This window comes from Pangasianodon hypophthalmus, chromosome 16, assembly GCF_027358585.1.
Source record: "Pangasianodon hypophthalmus isolate fPanHyp1 chromosome 16, fPanHyp1.pri, whole genome shotgun sequence".
Classification (NCBI taxonomy): Eukaryota; Metazoa; Chordata; class Actinopteri; order Siluriformes; family Pangasiidae; genus Pangasianodon; species Pangasianodon hypophthalmus.
The window spans coordinates 10,597,732-10,606,015 of record NC_069725.1 but is presented as its reverse complement, the minus strand read 5'-3'; the positions used below and the strand labels follow the sequence as shown (position 1 = coordinate 10,606,015).

Below are 8,284 nucleotides of genomic sequence, written 5' to 3'. Positions count from 1 at the left end.
ACCTTATCCCTAGAGTCTGTTACCACTAAGATCAGTAATCCCTGCCCTACATCCCCATTCAAATATAGCTTTACAATTAAGGTCACACAGCTCACGTGGTCATTGTGGCATTAACATGGGGAATGATTCATTTTAGACATGCTGCACTTCCACCAAACATCTGCACAGCCAAGTACAGTAATGAAACACATTTCTGTTGACTTAAAAACGACAGAATAATACTGGTGAATGTTACTTGCTAAAATAATAATAATAAGATTACAATTTGAGATAGTGGAGACTGATCTTTAATTTTTGTTTTTCCCCACCCTTTTAAATTGTAAATGTTACAAAGGAAGGTAGAATTAAACCTGTGCTGAACCTCACCGTTGAGTTCATCTTTAAAATGTATGCTCTAGCCAGGAACAAACCTACAAATACACATTTTCTGTAGCTCCTTTTAAATGTCTTTTTTTTATACACAGAGAAGAACATCTCACAGACTCAAGGCCACTGTATGAATGTGTGTGGGCTTAAATTGCAGACAGCTTTTGCAATCTAAAAAACAGTAGAGCATGCATCGTGCATCAAATAGATCAGAAATCACTGTAATGATAATAAACAGCCTGTGAAAAGAAAGTCTGCATCCTAAAGTCAAATGATCAATAAATTGCATTGTAGAAATGAGTTTTATTATTCTGAGCATTAGTGTCCTTAAGGCTCTTGCAATGTGGATGGTCATGTGCTGTAAAACTGAGAGTTAATTTCTCTGGGCTGCACTGATGATCATCCAAAAACATATGCACACTGAACATATTTACAGCCTCATCTGAGTCATTGCAATGCAGCAATATAATGTGTAATGTGAGAGTATTTGAGAATGGTGAATGGAGTGCATGTGGGACGATTATAGGTTGTCTCATAATGGCCTGGCAGAAGGGCTGTCCCCACCAAAAAAAAATGGAAGAAAAACACACCACCCTGTCGCCCCACATCTGAATAATTACACAGAGGCGTTTTGGGACTGCGGGTCAAGGACTAAATTTGCTGCTCATGAATCTTCATTGAACAGTGTATGAACATGAAATATATTTCCTACCAAAAAAGCCACACTTGCTTGTCTCTCTTTTACAAAATACCATGTACTGACAGCCAATTTTCTGTTCCTTCAATTTGTCAAGGTCAGCCACTTAACGTTAGGATTTCTATGGGTTCTAGGCTGAAGGCAGAAATCTTTGGCTGACAGTTTGCAGCATGTCAGGTGTGTCAAGTCTGCTCATATGTTTATATGATATTGCCTAAAAAGCCTGCATTAATAATGATATTAGTTTAAATGTAATTTGAAATAAAAATGTACTATCTATGATAACTTTTTGTTAATTCATTTTTACAATAGCCATGTGTTATAATATCAAAGCTGTACTACAGATGCAAAGAACTATATATAAGTGAATATCATGGTTCATTCCAAAGACTTTCAGCAGTTAAATTTATTTATTTTTTTAAAGTAGTACACTGTTGCCACTCTGCTGTATAATGTTGTGTTAGTATATCATACCTGTGCCTGTAGAAGAAAGGGCACTTTTAGGGTTCTTACCTATATTAAGGTTCTTACTTTTCTAAAATACCATTACTTACTTTTCTAAAATACCTTTCTGATAGGAAAACACCTCTCTGTAGGGATCTAATAGAACCTTTTCTCCAGAAGGGCAACCAAAGAGTTCTAGATAAAAGAGTGTATTGATAATTATTAAAACTATTAAAAGGAAAGTATCAAACCACCAGACACAGTGATTTACCATGTAATAAATAATAAATGTTTAGGAATTTATTTCTGTTAATGATAATAAAGGTTTGTTTCTGAGGAACAGTCCAAAAGTCCATATCCAACATTCATTTATATGTTCATCTTCAGTAACTGCTTTATCCTGGTCAAGATCGTGGTGAATCTGGAGCCTATTTTGGGAAGTGAGAATACACCCTGGATATGCCTTCCATTGCAGGCCATCATGCACATTCATTCACTCCTAGTGGAAATATAGCATAGCTAATCCACTTACTGTTTTTGGTAGGTGGGAGAAGGCTGGAGAAGCCAGAGAAGCCCACGTGGACACAGGGATAACATGTGATAGTCCTCAAAAAAATGGCAACCCAAGCTCAGGATCAAACTGGAGACCATGCAGCTATGAGGTGTCGATGTTACCAGGTGCACTACTGTGGCAAACCCATATCAAACATTAAGGCATGTTAACTTCAGAAACACCACAGCTCTATACAGGCAATATGAAGCAAGATTTACTACAGTCTTGCTTTCTTTCATCGCTCATGATCCAATAGTCCAGAGGAAAGATATACTCGATCAATCCAACTAAAGTATAGATGTCAATAAAGTCAACATGAATAAAATCACATCTGCCTTATAATAAGCTGTACTGCAATCTCTGGTTTTAATAGCTGAAAAACTAGGAACTGACTTTAAAAACACACTCACACAGGTTCGTTTCTGCATAATTAAACAGCCATCTGTCTGTAGCCAATTGGCACAGAGTAGTGAAAGATTGCTGCCTTGCCACAGGGTAGTTCACTGGCCTATCTGCTTAGCCAGTGTCTTACTGCTCACTTACCCAGAAAGCCTGCTAGTCTTATCAGGAGAATGTCCTCATTATGGGTGACACTAATTCTGTGTAATGAGAAATGGGATACATTCATGAGACAACCTTTATTGATATCAGCAAACTACTGCACTGTACAGGAGAACACAATCTAGCTCAGGTATCAAAAGTTTAAATGAGTAAATGACTATTAACAACAGGCTCAGACTACTTAAAGGAAAATGCAATATATGGTGGGAAAAATGGGCCATATGTCTGAAACTAGACCCTATTCACTGTACAGGGCACTATTATGAGCAGGCACCATTCTGTAGTCACATCTGAAAGCGCACTGATGAATATCCACTGATGAAATCCCACAACACACTGCAACAGAGTCCAAATTAAGTTCTCTAGCTGGCACAAAATATCCGTAATGCACTGTGCCATCAGGGGCATGAATACAAATTTTGAGCCACTTGATGGGTTAATGCACTGCCATTGAGAACTACAGTCGATAATGATTCGATTTGGCATTGGCAAAAAGAGGTCCATCTGTGCCCTGCCAAACTTTTCCCACTTCTGGTGCAGATGCCATTTTCCCTGATGTACGCGCTGTCTCAGCAGCTCGTCCTCTGCACCACTGTGCTGTCCTGGCAAGTGAGTTGCTGTCAGTGAAGATAAAGATGGGTGGGCCCACCTGACCAGCATTCATGCAAGGCAGAGAGGGCGGAGAGGGCCATGTCTCCCACGTGATTGTCAGAGTGGACCAGCATGTGGTGCTGTCTCAGAACTGGTAAGAAGAATTTGAGTGCTTCCAGGCAGACCAGTTTTGTGGAAAAAAAAACCTTGTGACTCATGCAAGCTGGTGGAGGCTAATTCAGATTATTTTCCGGATGCTTCTGAAACCAGAGTTGAACATCACAGTTCATTGTCAGACTCGGTTAATTGCTGAAACCACTCAACTAGAAGTCAGGATGGTAGCCACGGAGTTCCAAATATAGCTCCAAAAAGTATAAAATACATTCACTGAAGCCATTAAGAGATAAAAGGAGATAGAGGTCTATTGCTGGCTTTGGCGGACATGTTACCTGTAGCTCTGATCGTAGTCACAGATACACGCTGTTACACAGCTGTGCACTTGAGGCTGACATGTATACATGACGAGAAGAAGAAAGGAAACGATGGCCATACGACATCAGTATTTATATGACATACTTACAGTAAATACTTCCATACATTCCATACAGTCACTTTGCCCTCAACTAAATGTCATGAAGAGTGATTGTGGGCAGAACTTGGGCTGGAGTTCTGGGCAGCTTCTGCTTTATGTTAGCTAACCAGGCCTCCCCACTAAAGACTGTTCAGTAGGAGGTGTTGAATAGTAAAGAGACAGGGAGGTGGTGGGTGAGAAAACTGAAAAACAATGAGATGGGTAAGGCCTTAACTAGGAAGAAGGTGGAGCTTCAGATGTGGTCTTTCTCCCAAACTTCAATTATCTCACAACTATATTTTATGACCACCCCTGGAGGTTAGGAGGAGTGAAATAGAGACAGGTTTGAAACAAAGGACTCTGGGAGGGGCCACCAATTGTTCTGCATTTGACATTAGCCTATTGGTAAGCATGTGGGTATTTATGTTATATCTCAGAATGGAATAATATCAAAGTGTATATAAAAAATGAAAAATAAAGCACAATAATCACATGACTAGAAGTGAAACAACTTCAGTTATTATTGTGATGTCCATAATTTTATATATAAAAGACACCAAGCCTGTTCAACCTCATCTGCAGACGGTGCTATTTGCTGCAGACCTGCTTGGAAACTGGAGCATTTTGCTCTCTGTTACTGTACGCTTAAGAACAATATTTTTTGTTCAGGTTTTATATCCAATGAATATAAGAAGTCTTTTACAGGCAAGCGATCCGTAGAAATAGACTCTTTCCCCAGAGGAAAAACAATTACTAGACGGGTCAGTGTTTCTTGTAATTTATTCCTGGTGTCAACGAGTTGACATTCATCCACCTGAAGTGAAAAGAGAACACACACACTCATATACTGACTACACACTCACACACGGTCCTGTGACTTGTTTATCACTGGAGCTAAATAATACTCTGCCTACACACCAACATTAACTCTAAGATTAACCTTGCACCAAAAAATTGTATTCAGAAAAAGCATGATGCATTATGGGGCCCAGAATGCCTCCGCTGGTTCAAAATTGTCATGTATTCCTATCATTTTGGGGACATTTGGTCCTCAGAGGGGTTGAAACCTGTGTGTGTTAACATCCAGACACACACGTTTGTGTTACCATCCTTGCGAGGACCTTTCACTGAAATTATTATTCCTAGTGCAGCTAATTAATGAGTTAATTAATACTATGCTACACCCAAATCTAACCCTAACATTAACCTTTTGGCTCTTTTATTTTTTTTTTTTCAATAAAAGTTTTATGTAAAACGAACAAACAGACAAACAAACCCAGTTTTGCTCATGGGGACCAGCCAAATGTCCCTAAAATGCCAAAACTTTTAAGATATTTCTATCCTTATGGGTACATGTGGACATGATTATAAATAACACACACACACACACACACACACACACGTTTGTATCACTATCCTTACTTTTATATGCATTGAAATAAGTATTAATGCAGCTAATCAATGCTATGGTTCACTTAAACCTAACCCTAACCTTAACCTCAGTAACCAAAGGGAAACATTTTGGCTGTTTTAGTTTTTAACAATAAAAGATGCGTTTATGTATTTAAATAAATAAATAAATAAATAAATAAATAAATACACAAAACAGGTTTTCTCGTGGGGACCAGCCAAATGTCTCCACCAAAATATATGCTCCCCAACACACACACACACAGAAAGAGAGAGAGAGAGACAGAGAGAGAAACAGAGAAATAGAGAGAGAAAGAAAAACACACAGAGAAACAGAGAGAAAGAGAAACAGAGAGAGAGAAACAGAGAAAGAGAGAGAGCGAGAAACATACACACAGAAAGAGAGAGAAAGAGAAAGCGAAAGAGAGAGAGTGAGAAACACACACAGAGAAAGAGAGAGAGAAACAGAGAGAGAGAGAGAGAAACAGAGAGAGATTGAGAGAGAGAGAAACACAGAGAGAAACAGAAAAACAGAGAGAGAGAAACACAGATAAAGAGAGAGAGAAAGAGAGAGAGAAACACAGAGAGAAACAGAAAAACACAGAGAGAGAGAAACACACACAGATAAAGAGAGAGAGAGAAACACAGAGAGAAACAGAAAAACAGAGAGAGAGAGAGAAACAGATAAAGAGAAAGAGAGAAAGAGAGAGAGAAACAGAGAGAGAGATTGAGAGAGAGAGAGAGAAACAGAGAGAAACAGAAAAACAGAGAGAGAGAGAAACACACACAGAGAAAGAGAGAGAGAGAGAAAGAGAGAGAAACACAGAGAGAGAAACAGAGAGAGAAACAGAAAAACAGTGAGAGAGAGAGAGAGAGAGAGATAAACACACAGTGAGAGAGAGAGAGAGAGAAACACAGAGAGAGATTGAGAAAGAGAGAGAAACACAGAGAGAGAAACAGAAAAACAGAGTGAGAGAGATAAACACACAGTGAGAGAGAGAGAGATAGAGAGAGAGATAAACACACAGTGAGAGAGAGAGAGATAGAGAGAGAGAGAGAGAGAGAGAGAGATAAACACACAGTGAGAGAGAGAGAGAGAGAGAGAGAGAGAGAGATAAAAGCAGAGATTATTTATTTCTCAGCGCGGGCGGGAGGCTCAGAGGCGTCGCGCGCTCATAGGCGTGTCAAATCGCGAGCATCTTCCCGCACTAGCTTCAGCGTTTCAGCTCTCGGTAAGCTATAAAACTACGAGAGAGAAACAAGACGGGATTGTAGGACTGTCGTCAAAGTTTGCTTTGGCTCCTGAAAGCAGTGAACGGCGCTCTGTGTTCATCCAGCATCAGCGAGCGGAGCAGGTAAATCAAGTTTCCGGTCTTTAACGGAGCGCGCGCTGGAATCCTTCACCAGGTGATACTGTTCTCCGTGATAATGCAGTTTGTGTGTAAACAGCAATGATACAAGTAAACACAAACAGCGGTTTCCTGAAAAGCTGCAGGGTTTAAGAAGCTCTCAGGGAATTAGGAGGTTCAGGATGTTCATTATTCTCGACTTAATCGTTGTTGTGACAGCACTTTCATGTCAGCCTTGTCCATTATAGTCATAATTATTCAGAAAAAAAGAGCAGGCATGAAATATCCACACTCTTTTAAAAAGCCATTGTTTTCAATGCAGCCTCAGAATGCAGGAAATTTGTAATTAGCAGTACTCTATTTGTGCTGTACATGCACACATGTCCTCCTGAACGATTCTTTTGATGAATAGTTACTTGGTTATTTTGAGATTTTGGCTCTGTAGATGGAGGCATGGTGCTGCAGCGGGTAATGCTGCTGCCTTCAGGGTCCTCGGTTCGATCCTCTGGCTCAGGTGACTGTCTGGGCGTAGTTTCACATATTCTCTTCGTGTGAGTTTTCTCCAGGTTCTCTGATTCCCACCCAAAAACATGCCTAGGTGTAAATGTCTAAGTGTGTGCTCGGTGTCCTGTGGTGTCCCATCCAGGATGTATTCTCACCTCACACCCAGTGTTCCCAGGGTTGGGCTCTGGATCCGCCGCGACCATGACCTTGTAGGACACACGCAAGAATGCTTGGGGTTTTTTTTCAATCATGCATTGAAAATCAAACCATCTCTGATTCATTTTTTCAAAGAGCAGCACACCTAATGTTGTACCATAATGCACCATCAGTGATTAAACAGTGTTACTGATGAAAATTCAATGTTTACTAGTTAAAGCATTAAATTTGCATTTTCCTAGTCAGTTTCTTTTCTTAAGAATGGCATTATGGGAGTCTTGTGTGTATTTTTGAAAGAACAGAGTAATGTACTCACAATCCATCTATGTTGTGCTTACACTGCAGTGCCACGCTTAATGGTACATTAATTGCTTGCAACCACTTTGTCTAATGAGGAACATTGTGTTTGGTGTCATCCATATGATCCTAACAAACACAATGACATAAATCTCTCATTAATTAATTGTCTGGATTAAGTTGGATTAAACCTTGCATTAAATATCATACAAATAGATGATCATGCATCTTTAAATGATCTAGAGACATAATTGGGGTGTATATATGACTTTTTACCGTTACATCTTTATTAATATTTTTGCTAACCTACACATTACACACTGAACCACAGAGTTCTGCGGCTTTGCCGAGCCCAGAATGGCACTCGAATCCCTTATCCAAAAGCCGGAACTCGTGTTTCATAACCTGAAAATAATGCTCAGGGTTGCAGTGACAGAATACAGGAGCAGGGATGCTACAACTTGCAGTCTTTTTTGATTAAACATGAACCTGTAACAATGTGTTTGGAAATAAACCAGTGCCCTAGTACAATAGCACAGTTTCTATGCTGATAAGGTGGGATCGTTCTGGTAACCTTCTGCATTTGTGAGAACCTTCTAGACGTGTTATCTATGAGGCATAGCTGCATAACACATGCTACTGAATGCGACCGTGCACCTTGATAAGAAAATGTCTCTGTTCACACTCCTGACAGCTTGAGAGGTGTTTCTGAGCGTGAGAGATGCACCAACAGGTGAGCTGTGATCTCGACTCTCACACTTCCCCTCAACACATCTCAATATGAT

At 39.9% G+C, this 8,284-nt stretch overlaps 1 protein-coding gene across 1 annotated transcript in view; it reads left to right on the top strand.

Annotated features, from left to right (window-relative positions):
- The first annotated feature begins 6,233 nt into the window (after positions 1-6,233).
- The window catches only part of camkvl (CaM kinase-like vesicle-associated, like), a 32,140-nt gene continuing 30,089 nt past the window's right edge, over positions 6,234-8,284 (top strand). Inside the window, exon 1 of the mRNA XM_026920074.3 lies at positions 6,234-6,548. The gene's annotated coding sequence lies outside the window, so the exon portion shown is untranslated. The remainder of the gene's footprint in view (positions 6,549-8,284) is intronic.